The 14,489-nt window shown below is 44.6% G+C and overlaps 1 protein-coding gene across 1 annotated transcript in view; it reads left to right on the plus strand.

Annotated features, from left to right (window-relative positions):
• The first annotated feature begins 3,289 nt into the window (after positions 1-3,289).
• Positions 3,290-14,489, plus strand: part of PRX (periaxin) — a 47,404-nt gene continuing 36,204 nt past the window's right edge. Inside the window, exons 1-2 of the mRNA XM_063937698.1 lie at positions 3,290-3,341; positions 4,260-4,361. The gene's annotated coding sequence lies outside the window, so the exon portion shown is untranslated. The remainder of the gene's footprint in view (positions 3,342-4,259; positions 4,362-14,489) is intronic.

Below are 14,489 nucleotides of genomic sequence, written 5' to 3' on the forward strand. Positions count from 1 at the left end.
TGGGACTGTCCCGCGAAAATCGGGACAGTTGGGAGGTATGTATTCTATAGGCTCTCACTCAATGCTATTCAACCCAGAACTAACAAAGGGGTCAGATCACAGAAGCTAAAATCAAAGTTAGCCAACTTCATGGACATGTTTCAGAATGTAATTTAAGACAGTGTTTCCGCTAAACAGCTGTTTCAGATGTCTGCTTATTTGTATAGAGTAGTGTTTCCCTACCTTGGTCCTTAAGGCACACTAACAGTCCAGGTTTTGAGGATATCCATGCTTGAGCATAGATGGTTAAATCAAAACAACTGAGGTACTAATTAAGCAACCCGTGCTTAAGTATAGCTATTTTTATAACCTGAACTGTTAGTGATCCTTGAGCACCAAGGCTGGGAAACCTTGGTATGTAGAGTGTGGTTTTAGATGTGCACAAAGGGCCTGATTCAAGTGCAGTCGCAACTTCCATGGTGTGGCAACTGAGCAATTATTGTCAGACTGCGCAAGCGTCGCGGTTGTTGGGGGAAGGTAACAGGGAGTGTCTGCAAAAATGCAGGCATGTCGGGATTGTTTTCGAGGCATTTCGAGGCATACGACTGTGATCTCGTACGCATAAAACATGGGTTAGGGTTAGGCACATAGAAGGGGAAGTTAGGCACCAAGCGGGGAGGGTTAGGTTTAGGCAGCGGGGAAGCGAGGGTTAGGGTTAGGTACCACTGGGGAGGGTTAGGTTTAGGCACCCACAATGGAGGGTTAGAGTAGGGGGCAGACGAGGATTAGGGTAGTTTACAGGGGGCTGTTGGGATTCTGATGGACGGGATGCCGCTATCGGTATACTGACCACCGGCATCCCGTCCATTGGGAAATCATACTGAACACAGGTAGGCCTATGGCTACGCAGACTGGATACAGCAGTAGCAACGCAGGCAGAGCCGTAACTACGTGTGTGCCAGGTGTGCCTGGCACACAGTGCAGTCACCCTGAGGGAGCAACTGCCTGCTTTCCATAAAATCATCAGCGACTTGTAATGAGTCAAACTGACTCATTACAAGCCGCCTGTGTGAGTGTGCTGCTGCTGTAGAGGAAAGGAGCAGCTCCGGGGGCAGAGGAGGGAGGGGGAGGATGGAGCCGCAGCAGCGCTATGTAATTGGTGGCAGCACTGCTGCAGCTGTCCCTCTCCTTCCACATAGGCTGACCGCCGCCGCAGTGAATGCTGGGATGTGCGTCCCTCATCCCAGCATACACAGCGGCGGCAGCCAGCCAATGTGGAAGGAGAGGGACAGCTACATGCGGCACCGCCACCAATTACAGTGTGCTGCTGCGGCTCCCGAGTCCCCCTACTTCCTCCTCCTTCTCCCCTGCCTCCGGAGCTGCCAGCACAGAGGAGCCTGACTGCCTGAGCCAGCGGAGAGACAATAAGTATAATCTAATCTGACTGTCTCTCTACAGTATCTATCGCTCTATCTGCTGTACTATCTATCTACTGTACTATCTATATATCTATCTACTGTACTATCTATCTATCTATCTACTGTACTATCTATCTCTATGTCTACTGTGCTATCTATCTATCTCTCCTGTCTACCTAATGTGTAAAAAGGGGATGCTGTGTGCCGTAATGTGTAAAAAGGGGAATCTGTCTGTCGTAATGTGTAAAAGGGGCTCTACATGGTGTAGTGGTGCTACTGTGTGGCGTAATTTGAATAATGGAAACTACTGTGCACCGTAATATGAATATTAATATTTTCTCTTTGTGCGCCTGTGGCGCCTACTGCGCTTATATTACATAAGGGGGGAGGGGGCGCCGATGCCGTTTTTTGCACACAGTGCTAAAATGTCTACTTACGGCACTGAATGCAGGTGCCATGATTTTGTACATATGAGCTTGCAGCTGTCGACAATTACACGCCCCGTAAGCGGCTATTACACGCCTGCATTTTTCCAACCACTCCCTGTTATAACCTCGAAATGGTCACATCTTGTCAGTCACATGACATTTTGAACAATTAGCAAGTTTCCTAACAGTTTGCCGTTGGCATTTATATACTTAACTTTTAGGCAACAGTAATTAAAACAGAGTATTCTATGTCATGTGTATGGCATGCTCTGAAGAGAGATGTTGGGCAGATTGTCACATCCCTTGCTGAGTATAGGCGGAGGCACATTAATGTTACCACCTACACACTCAAATGCAAAAGTAACATTTTGTTACACAGGAACAGATTATTTAAATGAGATTGAAGATGTAGAAAGGCATATTTGGGGTCCTTTTTTTTGTTTGTTTTACAAATGCTCAAAGATGGAGGAAGACAAGTCTTGGCCATACTTAGTGACTTTGGCAAGTCCCTCTTCGGCAGGTCAGCGGACAGGGAGGTCCAGATGGGCAAGATGCCTTGAATTGCATCATCGTAGCCCTGCCTCCCATTATGTTTTCCCATAATTCCTTCCTTTGGTCACTTGACCTAAGAAGTGGTAGCGGCTGGCAGGTTGCAGAAAGGATGCTTGCTTTTCCAGTAGCCAGTAGGCTGTCCCCCATATTCGGGTATCTAATATCAGTTTCAGGAGAGTGTGTAAATATGGTCTTTCCAATATGGGGCCTTTTATGCAGGAGAGTGTTCTAATAACATTTCAACCCATGTCATAGAAACATTGATTGAAGCAACAGATCAGGGTATTCCTCACTAAAGGATGGCTAGGCATGCTTTGTAACGTGCTGGCACGCTAGACAAAAATGTTGTTGTGCAGAGTAAGATGTTTAAAGTAGAGATGAGTGGGTTCGGTTTTACTCGGATTTACTCGGTTCTCAAAACGGCATCTTATTGGCTCACGGATGTCTCTTGTTTTGGATAGCCAATAAGATGCCGTTTGGAGAACCGAGTAAATCTTAGTAAAACCGAGTAAAACCCGAACCCGCTCATCTCTAGTTTAAAATAGTTTCTAAAGGTTGTCAAGAGCACAGTTACAGGGCATAACCTGGTGGCTGTAGAGTCAATGAGGCCCTTGTGGGCATGTTAGTTGTGGGCAAGTGCATATAGAAATATTGCATGAGGTGTACAAAATGCTAACCATTACCTCATTGGCTGCTGCAGGTTACAGCACATTTTTCCTGTGAACCGGGCTTCACAAATCTGCACCAACCATTATGGAAAATGGGATCTTAGTGACACAGAAACATTATTTTTTTACATAAGTGAAATTACCAGATACCGCTCACTATGGTCTGCGCATTAAAATATGCAAATGTGTGATTGCCTTATAATGGATCATCTACTGATTGAGTCCTTATTATTCTCGCAGGTGCAGGGGAAGAGAGATTGGAGTGCCATGTGTCCCGAAAAGTGTCTAAAGCCCCTGTAAGTATTCCTATTCCATGTGCCACCTCCACTGGATGGTAGCTCCATAACGTTGTACTTAAGCTGTACGAGGCTGTGAAACCTCTTTGGAACATAGGTTACTAGCAACAGATAAAGGGGTCTATTCATGAAGCAGTGAAAAGTAAGCCAGTGGAGAAGTTGCCCATGGCAATCAATCAGTGCTTACGTAACATTTATAAAGTGCTTTCTATAACATTTTACAGAGCAGCTGATTGGTTGCCAAACTTGCCATGGGCAACTTCTCCACTGGCTCACTTCTCCACACTTTTCACTGCTTCATGAATAGACCCCAAAGATTGATCCATCTAGTTTGCCCATTAGTCTCAGGACAAATCTGTGATGATTACCCAAAGCATGCCTAAATTGAGGTTGTTTTCCCATTAGATCTTCTTGGGGAAGGGGGGTTGTTTCCAATTATCTATAATGCTTTTTAGTAATATACATATAATATTTTGTAACATTACTGCTTGTGGGCAGACATTGTGTTGCCACGTTGTAGAAGTGTCTTACATCCCTTACACTCAGTATGAGAAGCACAGTTACCATCCACTTCGAAATAGATGTTATTATGGTAACTCGCAGTGCTGTATACTATACAAGTTATTATAAAATACAACAATAGGCTTGGTGTAATGAAGTCCGAGTTGGCCGAAAGTGCAGGTTCCCAGCCAAACTCGATTTTCTTTTTAAAGCAGCAATCACGTACACGGCAAAACCAAGCATTATAAATGATTGCCACTTTTAAAAAAAAGTTCAAGTTCGAACTTCATTACATCTGGCCCATGAAGTTCTTACATCTATGAATTGTTGCTGTGGAGTTCCACTTGGAATCTGATCTTTTAACCATTTCCCTTTCACCTACTCGGGCTACAAATATTGTGTCGTTTTTTTCTTCAGCCAGTAAAAGTAAAAGAGAAGTTCAGCCCCCTGAAGCAGAGGTCTCCCCCCGCCGGCCGCCCCCATCTGTCCCCGGAGGAAATCAAAGACGCAGATCGAGCGGTGAGAATTTCCTTTCATTCACTAGAAGAAAGGGAAAAGGATGTTGGGCTCAGAAGTTCCAGAGAGCAGGGTCATCTCCTCCACCCCACATCCTGTGCTCTGTTATTAGATGATGAGCAGCTGAGAGCTGAATACCAGTGCTACCAGTCCTGGACTTCCTTGTGTGATTGTCAGTCGAGTCCCATAATAGGGACAATCAAACTATCCTCCACCACCCTACTCTATCAATCTATCTATGTGTGTGTGTGCACCACACGAACCGGCACTCAGCCTTCTCCAATAAGATGCCCGGGTGCCCTCCTAGGATCCTTCACAGAGACAGCAATACTTTCTCAGCAATAGGCGGCACTCGCAGGACTTATACAAACGGCTAAGTAGAAAGGAGACAGGGAGACTAATCCTTAGATCTAAAGGGCCCCATACACTTATACGACATGACGGTCCGTCATGTCATATAAGATTTCTTCCAACCTCCCGGCAGACTCCCCGTTGGCAGGATAGTATTAGATATATTGTATGCAGTTTTTTTTGCATACAATGTAGCCTTTACTTTCCCATCCATTACTGCGGGATCCGACATATAACGAGTGCAGCACTTGTGATATGTCGGATTTAGGGGGATCCGATCCGATGCACACGGGAATGCGCATCAGATCGGATCGGGGGGAATAGCACACCGAAAATGCCCGATTTCACCCAATATATCGGTCCGAATGCCCAAATTGGGCTGAAATCTGGCATTATCGGTCTAGTGTATGGGGCCCTTAAGGAGTAGTCTCCGTGTCTCCCTTCTACTTTCCTGTTTGTATAAGTCCTGCGAGTGCTGCCTATTGCTGAGAAAGTATATATATATATATATATATATATATACAGTACTGTGCAAAACTTTTAGGCAGTTGTGAAAAAAATGCTGCAAAGTAAGGATGCTTCCAATATAGAAATGTTAATAGTTTATTTTTGTGCTATTTTCTGCTATGCGGGGGGCATATCATCATTTTCAGGACTCCTTGTTCTTATTTACGCTGAAGAAAGTTCTTAATGACATTGGCTGTATTTCTGGGGTCATCCTGCTGCCGAATAAATTTGGAGCCATTTAGATGCCTCCCTGATGATATTTCATGTTGAATAAGTACAGTATCTGCCCGTATTTCTCAGCATTTTGAAGACACCATTAATCCTGGCCAAATCCCAAACTCAATTTTGACTCATCAGTCCAGAGCACCTGCTGCCATTTTTCTGTGTGTGTGTGTGTGTGTGTGTGTGTGTGTGTGTGTGTGTGTGTGTATATATATATATATATATATATATATATATATATATATACAGTTGTGCTCATAAGTTTACATACCCTAGCAGAATTTGTGATTTTCTGGCCATTTGTCAGAGAATATGAATGATAACTCACAAACTTTTCTTTCACTCATGGTTAGTGGTTGGGTGAAGCCATTTATTGTCAAACAACTGTGTTCACTCTTTTGAAATCATAATGACAACAGAAACTACCCAAATGACCCTGATCAAAAGTTTACATACCCCAGTTCTTAATACCGTGTATTGCCCCCTTTATCATCAATGACAGCTTGAAGTCTTTTGTGGTAGTTGTGGATGTGGCTCTTTATTTTCTCAGATGGTAAAGCTGCCCATTCTTCTTGGCAAAAAGCCTTCAGTTCCTGTAAATTCTTGGGCTGTCTTGCATGAACTGCACGTTTGAGATCTCCCCAGAGTGGCTCAATGATATTGAGATCAGGAGACTGAGATGGCCACTCCAGAACCTTCACTTTATTCTAGTGATGTGCACCGGAAATTTTTCGGGTTTTGTGTTTTGGTTTTGGATTCGGTTCCACGGCCGTGTTTTGGATTCGGACGCGTTTTGGCAAAACCTCCCTGAAATTTTTTTGACGGATTCGGGTGTGTTATGGATTCGGGTTTTTTTTACAAAAAACCCTCAAAAACAGCTTAAATCATAGAATTTGGGGGTCATTTTGATCCCATAGTATTATTAATCTCAATAACCATAATTTCCACTCATTTCCAGTCTATTCTGAACACCTCACACCTCACAATATTATTTTTAGTCCTAAAATTTGCACAGAGGTCGCTGGATGACTAAGCTAAGCGACCCAAGTGGCCGACACAAACACCTGGCCCATCTAGGAGTGGCACTGCAGTGTCAGACAGGATGGCCGATTGAAAAAATAGTCCCTAAACAGCACATGATGCAAAGAAAAAAAGAGGTGCCCCAAGGTCGCTGGATGGCTAAGCTAAGCGACCCAAGTGGCCGACACAAACACCTGGCCCACCTAGGAGTGGCACTGCAGTTTTCTAGCAAGAGGATGAGTGCTTCCATCCTCATGTGAATCTGAACCACTAGCCATGAACATAGGCCAGGGCCTCAGCCGTTCCTTGCCACTCCGTGTCGTAAATGGCATATTGGCAAGTTTACGCTTCTCATCAGATGCTTTTAATTTTGATTTTTGGGTCATTTTACTGAACTTTTGTAGTATACTTGACGACACAGAGGTAGAGCAATGGACTACTGTACCGTACTGCTATATATATACTGGTGGTCAGCAAAATTCTGCACTCTCTATAAGGAGTAGTGATGAGCGGGTTCGGTTCCTCGAAATCCGAACCCCCCCCGAACGAATACGAATCTCACGAGAATCCGACAGCGGGATGATGACGTTCGGGCGCGCTCGGGTTAACCGAGCAAGGCAGGAAGATCCGAGTCTGCCTCGGACCCGTGTAAAATGGGTGAAGTTCGGGGGGGTTCGGATTTCGAGGAACCGAACCCGCTGATCACTACTTTATTCTACTGTAGCCAATGACAGGTCGACTTGGCCTTGTGTTTTGGATCATTATCATGTTGGAATGTCCAAGTACGTCCCATGCGCAGCTTCTGGGCTGATGAGGGCAAATTTTCCTCCAGTATTTTCTGACAACATGCTGCATTCATCTTGCCATCAATTTTGACCAAGTTTCCAGTGCCTTTGTAGCTCACACATCCCCAAAACATCAGCGATCCACCTCCGTGTTTCACAGTAGGAATGGTGTACCTTTCATCATAGGCCTTGTCGACTCCTCTCCAAATGTAACGTTTATGGTTGTGGTCAGAAAGTTCAATTTTGGTCTCATCACTCCAAATGACTTTGTTCCAGAAGTTTTGAGGGTTGTCTCTGTGCTGTTTGGAGTATTGTAAGTGGGATGCTTTGTGGCATTTGCGTAGTAATGGCGACTCGACCATGCAGCCCATTTTTCTTCAAATGCCTCCTTATTGTGCATCTTGAAACAATCACACCACTTTTTTTCAGAGAGTCCTGTATTTCAGCTGAAGTTATTTGTGGATTTTTCTTTGCATACCGAACAATTTTCCTGGTAGTTGTGGCTGAAATTTTTGTTGGTCTACCTGACCGTGATTTGCTTTCCACAGAATCCCTCATTTTCCACTTCTTAATTAGAGTTTGAACACTGCTGATAGGCATTCTCAATTGCTTGGATATTTTTTTATATCCCTTTCCTGTTTTATACAGTTCAATAACCTTTTCCCGCAGATCCTTTGACAATTTTGCTTTCCCCATGACTCAGAATCTAGACACGTCAGTGCAGCACTGATTGAAAGATGCAAGGGTCTTTCAGGAGTCCAGAAACTCACTGACCTTTTCTACACACACACACACACACACACACACACACACACACAGATTACAAGCAAACAGATCACAGGTGAGGATGGTTACCTTTAGTAGCCATTCAAAGTTATTTCAAACCCGTTTGTGTCAACTTGTGGGCATGTTATCAGGCCAAAATCTCCTGGGTATGTAAACTTTTGATCAGGGTCATCTGGGTAGTTTCTGTTGTCATTATGATTTAAAAAGAGTAAACACAGTTGTTTGACAATAAATGGCTTCACCCAACCACTAACCATGAGTGAAAGAAAAGTTTGTGAGTTATCATTCATATTCTCTGACAAATGGACAGAAAATCACAAATTCTGCTAGGGTATGTAAACTTATGAGCACAACTGTGTATATATATATATATATATATATATATATATAGAGAGAGAGAGAGAGAGTTTAAACTACTGGCTGTGTCAGAATTAATTTAAGGGCAAGGGTTAAAAATTCAATGTGTCTCCCATTTTTATGGTATAATTGATTCTGTTACAGTTAAGAGGTGGAGTTAAGATGCTTGTTTATAATAGTGATTTCCTGGTTAGGAGGTCTTTTGCCTTTTGAATTGTGGTTTCCCTGTGTATTCACTGTCTATTGTGATTGTTTCTAATTTCTTTTTGTCTTGTAGTGATTGCTATTTACCTGCTTTCCTGTCTCTCCTTCCACTACTTACCTTTTCTTCTCTTCTCCTATCTTCTTCATCTCTCTTCTATTTTCCTTCCCCCTTTCTCTGTTTCACGCTTTCTTACCTTGATGTTGGAGTTCCGTCACTTCCGTGCATTGTAAACCTATTAGTGCTCTATGAGTTTGCATATCCACAATACTGTCCATAATCTGTCAGAGGGACTGCCTCACAAATACTCTGCCCTCTGGGAGAAATGATAGCACACAATTTTTTTTTTAGGAGAATATTTTGCTTATAATAGCATATAATATACATTATTATAATAGCATTCTAGTTATATTTATTATGCATAAGGGGGCATATTCAATTGGGCACGTGGTAATTATAGGGACAGCTCGGTTCAGTTACTGTGGATTTATCCACATGTGAATCCCTGAGGGTGTACTTTTCCTTTCAGCCTCAGGAGCAGGCTGCGAGCCAAGTTCATGTGCATACGTAATGCCAGGATTGAAGCGTGGCCTGATTCTTTAGCTGGATCAACAGTGTCCACTGCAGAAGTAAAGGTGCTGGTGAGCTGGAAATGGTGGAGAGAAGTGAATTGGGTGAGGAGGACAAAGTATCAGGGCAGAGTAGGTGAAGGGCTAAGGGAAAAGCTAAAGGAAAGGTGGTGATGGTTAGAGAGATGTGATGGGGAAATGTGATATCATGGTTAGCCAAATCATTTAGTTGCTTTCATCTGGGTATAACTGCAGAATTGCTAATATTCTAGCCTGCTGGCAAGCCATGGAGTAAGGATGGGAAAACTATACTCTGTGACACTCATACCAAGGCCTCAAATCGTAACATTTTATTGTAGAGTCACAAGAGGAATTAACAGAATGCAATACGGGGGTAATTCTGAGTTGATTGCAGCAGGATTTTTGTTAGCAGTTGGGCAAAACCATGGCCCTCATTCCGAGTTGATCGGTCGCAAGGCGATTTTAGCAGAGTTACACACGCTAAGCCGCCGCCTACTGGGAGTGAATCTTAGCTTCTTAAAATTGCGACCGATGTATTCGCAATATTGCGATTACTAACTACTTAGCAGTTTCAGAGTAGCTCCAGACTTACTCTGCCTGTGCGATCATTTCAGTGCTTGTCGTTCCTGGTTGACGTCACAAACACACCCAGCGTTCGCCCAGGCACTCCCACCGTTTCCCCGGCCACTCCTGCGTTTTTTCCGGAAACGGTAGCGTTTTCAGCCACACGCCCCTGAAACGCCGTGTTTCCGCCCAGTAACACCCATTTCCTGTCAATCACATTACGATCGCCGGAGCGAAGAAAAAGCCGTGAGTAAAAATACTTTCTTCATAGTAAAGTTACTTGGCGCAGTCGCAGTGCGAACATTGCGCATGCGTACTAAGCGGATTTTCACTGCGATGCGATGAAAAATACCGAGCGAACAACTCGGAATGAGGGCCCATGTGCACTGCAGGGGAAGCAGATATAACATGTGCAGAGAGAGTTAGATTTGGGTGGGGTGTGTTCAATCTGCAATCTAAATTGCAGTGTAAAAATAAAGCAGCCAGTATTTACCCTGCACAGAAACAAAATAACCCACCCAAATCTAACTCTCTCTGCACATGTTATGTCTGCCTCCCCTGCAGTGCACATGGTTTTGCCCAACTGCTAACAAAAATCCTGCTGCGATCAACTCCGAATTACCCCCTACATCTGATGATTCTGATAGCTGATAGTCACAGCAAACACAAAAATACATACACACATATATACACTTCCCAGACATCACACATACATATAAACACACACCACACACACACACACACACACACACACACACACACACACACATACACATCCCACACATAAACACACCCCACACACACAAATATATACACTTCCCACACACCACACACACAAACACATATGCACTACACCCCCCCCCCACACACACACACACCCCGGCTACACACACAGATATATACACTTCTCACACATCACACGTGCAAAGAGACACCCCACACTCACATACACACCTCACACACATACTATATACACACCCCACACACAGATAAACACACACCCATACACATCAGGCTGTAGCAGGCTTTGGGGCACTGCAGCTCGAGATCTGTGTTTCAGGCTCAGTGCTGCACATACATTTTACAAATATATTAATAGAATTTTAATATAATTTATTTTGGCACATGTACGACTTTAACCCTTCTGGATCTGGTGTACTCTTTATACACAGTTTCACCATGCAGGTGACCCAGGACTGCATCACAAACAGAACAATAAAATATATTTTATTATCTGCACTGCGCCTTGTGCCAATGCTCCTGGCTGCAGTGGCTGCTTATACTCTCCCACTGCAGCGCACCAGGGGGCTAATTCAGACCTGATCGCTGCTGTGCGTTTTCACACAGCAGCCGATCAGGTCTGAACTGCGCATGCTCAGGTGCCACAGGGCGCCGGCGCATGCCATAGAGCCGATGGGCATCTCAGTCCAGCGATTGCCTCTGCATGGTTGACAGGCAGAGGCGGTCGCTGGGTGGGAGGGGGTGGGCCAGCGGCGTTGGGCCGGCGTTTTGGGGGCAAGGTGCGGGCAACACAGGCGTGGGGGGGGGGGGGCGCCCCGCGGCAGCTGCGTGACATCACATGCAGCCGCTGTGACCCGGAGAGCGACGGGTAGCTCCCTGCTAGTGCGCAGGAGCTGCGCTGGTAGGGAGCTACTCTTCAGGTACAAAAACATCGCCGCCGTGCAATGCTTTTGTACCTGTGTGGGGGGTGGAGGGCCAGACATGCGGGACGGACTAGCCCTGTGCTGGGCGCCCCCCCCCCCCCCCCCCTCCATGTCTGAGCAACTGATCATAGCTGCACGGCTACGATCAGGTCTGAATTAGGCCCCTGGAGTTAACTGCAGACCACCATCGCCACGCAAGGTTCCGTCTCTGGACTGGGAGCCAGTGCTCCCGTTCCCACAGTGTGCAGTGCACTTAGCCCTGCAGACCGGGACAACTGTTCCGGCTGCAATGACTCCTTTTAACAAGAAGCATTGCCGCGGCACAACAAAACATATTAGCATTTCACATTTTTAAACAAATGGCTCCTAGTGCTGGTAATATATTCAGATATAGGTCCATTTGGCACCTGGCGCCGATAGTTCCGTTCGGATATGGCGCCACAGCATGGGGGTTAAACCTTTCAGTGCTGCGGCCTCCATCAGCCACATGGGGCGATTGGGGGGGAGACACTAGCGGAATTGGGGACCAGGACACATAACCCTAATACCCTAACCCAACCCAAACCCTAATACCTTAACCCTAACTGATAAACCAACCTTAATATCCAATCCCAAATACTCTCACCCAATCCCCCAAACTAACCCTAATATCATAACCACTAACCCAAACCACTAAAACAACCCTAAAATCCTATCCATAATACCTTAACCCAATCCAGTAAACAATCCCTTAATACCCGAATACTAATACCATATGGTTCTTTTCTGTTGTTATATTCTATGTTTCTATGTATCCATTAATCATGCCAATAAAGCTTGTTGCATAAGGGCCAACCTTCCTGATTTGCCTGAATACAGAGCAATAGGACAAACACATACTGTATAGGCAGATACCGGTCATTTTTTTTTACTGGGCTAAACCGACCAATCAGTCTGGGTTGTATTATTCTCTGTGTTAGGATCACCTTGGTTGATAATTTGCTGGCAAATGGCTGCACGTGGGGCCAGCGTTAGGTATCAGTCACAAGATGTCTTTTCACTTCAATCTGTTTACAGTATAGTGCTCGTAAATAACTCTGGGTGTATGGAAATTACTGTGTTAGTTTGAATGTACAGCTGATATAATCATGGTTTTACAGAAAGAATCCAGCACTAATCTGTGTTCCTTTGGGCTGATGGAAGCCGCGTTCTGTTAGACTGGGGTACAGTTAAGGTTAAAAAACCACTGCAACTTGTCATCCTCCCATCCTAATCGCCATGCCCAATTCCTCAGTTACTCAAAGAACTGCCAGCCCTAGTCTTACCAATGATATCAACATGAGAATCTTTTCCTGGGAATAAAATCCCAGAAATTTCCTGTCCAGCTCACTTGTGAGGCTCGTTACAGTGTCGCTACTCATTTCCTGCAATTTAAAAATAACAGTCTGCGTCAATGTATCCATAGTCCTGTACCATGGTCGGGTTTATAATAATACTAGCTGTTCTTTGCACGGGAGTTTCTGATTTTCACGATTGTACATATATATGAGTGTTAATAATTTGGTTAGTCTATAGAGATGTAAATTTGAGTCGTGTTAATGTAAGTAAAAATTAATCCATGGTTCTTGCCATTACCCGAGGAGCACCCGTAGCAGATACAGTAAAAGTGACAGGACCATTTTTGTAGTTTATTAATATCAAATTTTGATCTGATTGTCTGTTTGGGAGTTATCGTTAACGCAACGCAAGCCACGCATCGGTAATGATGTCATTATGTCAACCACCTCTTCATCCCCTTAGGGGAGGTTTATTAAAATTCTGATTACGTAATTTTCCTATTTCCCACCTGAAGAATTCCTATGTTAAATGTCAGCTTCCTAACATACCAGGAAGTAAGAGAATCAGTGATAATGTGGGCATTCCCGATCTTTTGGAATGACACATTGTGTACATCGTTCAGTGTGTATTCCCGATACCAATGGCGATGTGCACACCCGCGGGTCGCTAACGACAGCCCCAGATCTTTTCAACATACTAGAAGAGCTGGGGCTGTTGTTAGCGATGTTTGGCAGCATGTCCCCCACTGCCGCCGTTCGTCGCTGCCGGCATCAGCAAGTGTGTGTGCACTTGCCGATGCCAGCCTCCCACCAGGCATGATATGTCATTCAGTGACACATCGTGCCGTGTGTACGGACCTTAAGTGAGTGAGTGAGGGCTTTCGCATTTATATATATATATATATATATATATATATATATATATAGAGAGAGAGAGAGAGAGAGATATTTAAAGGAAAAGGCAACTGATTCTATTATGTGTTTGGAGACTCATAGGGCCGTATTCAGAAGGGAACGCAAATCATGTAGGGCTGTGATTTCTCCTGGATTCTCAAGTGCAAAAGTATGCAAATGTCAGCATGAGCATTCCTCTTGTGTACTTCCGTGTGACGGGCTGAGCAAACCCTGTGACGACCTCAGTGCATATCTGAGCATAGCTCACCTGTACTAGTGGATCCTATCAATCCACCATCAGTCGCAACAGCAACTCCTCAAGAAGCTCCTGCCTGGCGCAGAGTTTCCCTTGTAACTTTCTCAAAATATGGCGACTGTACCCCCTTTCCCTCCTCTCCCCCCCCCCCCCCCGATTTCTACATTTGAATGTTACCGTTCTTCCTTCATTGACTAACTTTGTTGTCTATTTGAAAATTTGTGGTTTATGCTGGACGCTGGTTCTGATGGCCATGTTTCCATGTAATGTTTTCTTACTATGCTTCACCACGTATAAATAAAGAATTTAAAAAAAAAAATATGGCGACTGTGGCTGCGATGCAGCGTAAGAGAATGCAGCTACATGCTGAAACATGCCCGTGACACTGCCATAACACACCCATAACACTGCTGTAACAGGCCCATAGCACTGCCATAACACACCCATAACACTGCTATAACACACCCATAACACTGCTATAACACATCCATGGCACTGCCATAACACACCCATAACACTGCTGTAACAGGCCCATAGCACTGCCATAACACGCCCATAACACTGCTATAACACACCCATAACACTGCTATAACACATCCATGGCACTGCCATAACAC

The sequence above is a fragment of the Pseudophryne corroboree genome, chromosome 8 (assembly GCF_028390025.1).
Source record: "Pseudophryne corroboree isolate aPseCor3 chromosome 8, aPseCor3.hap2, whole genome shotgun sequence".
Classification (NCBI taxonomy): domain Eukaryota; kingdom Metazoa; phylum Chordata; class Amphibia; order Anura; family Myobatrachidae; genus Pseudophryne; species Pseudophryne corroboree.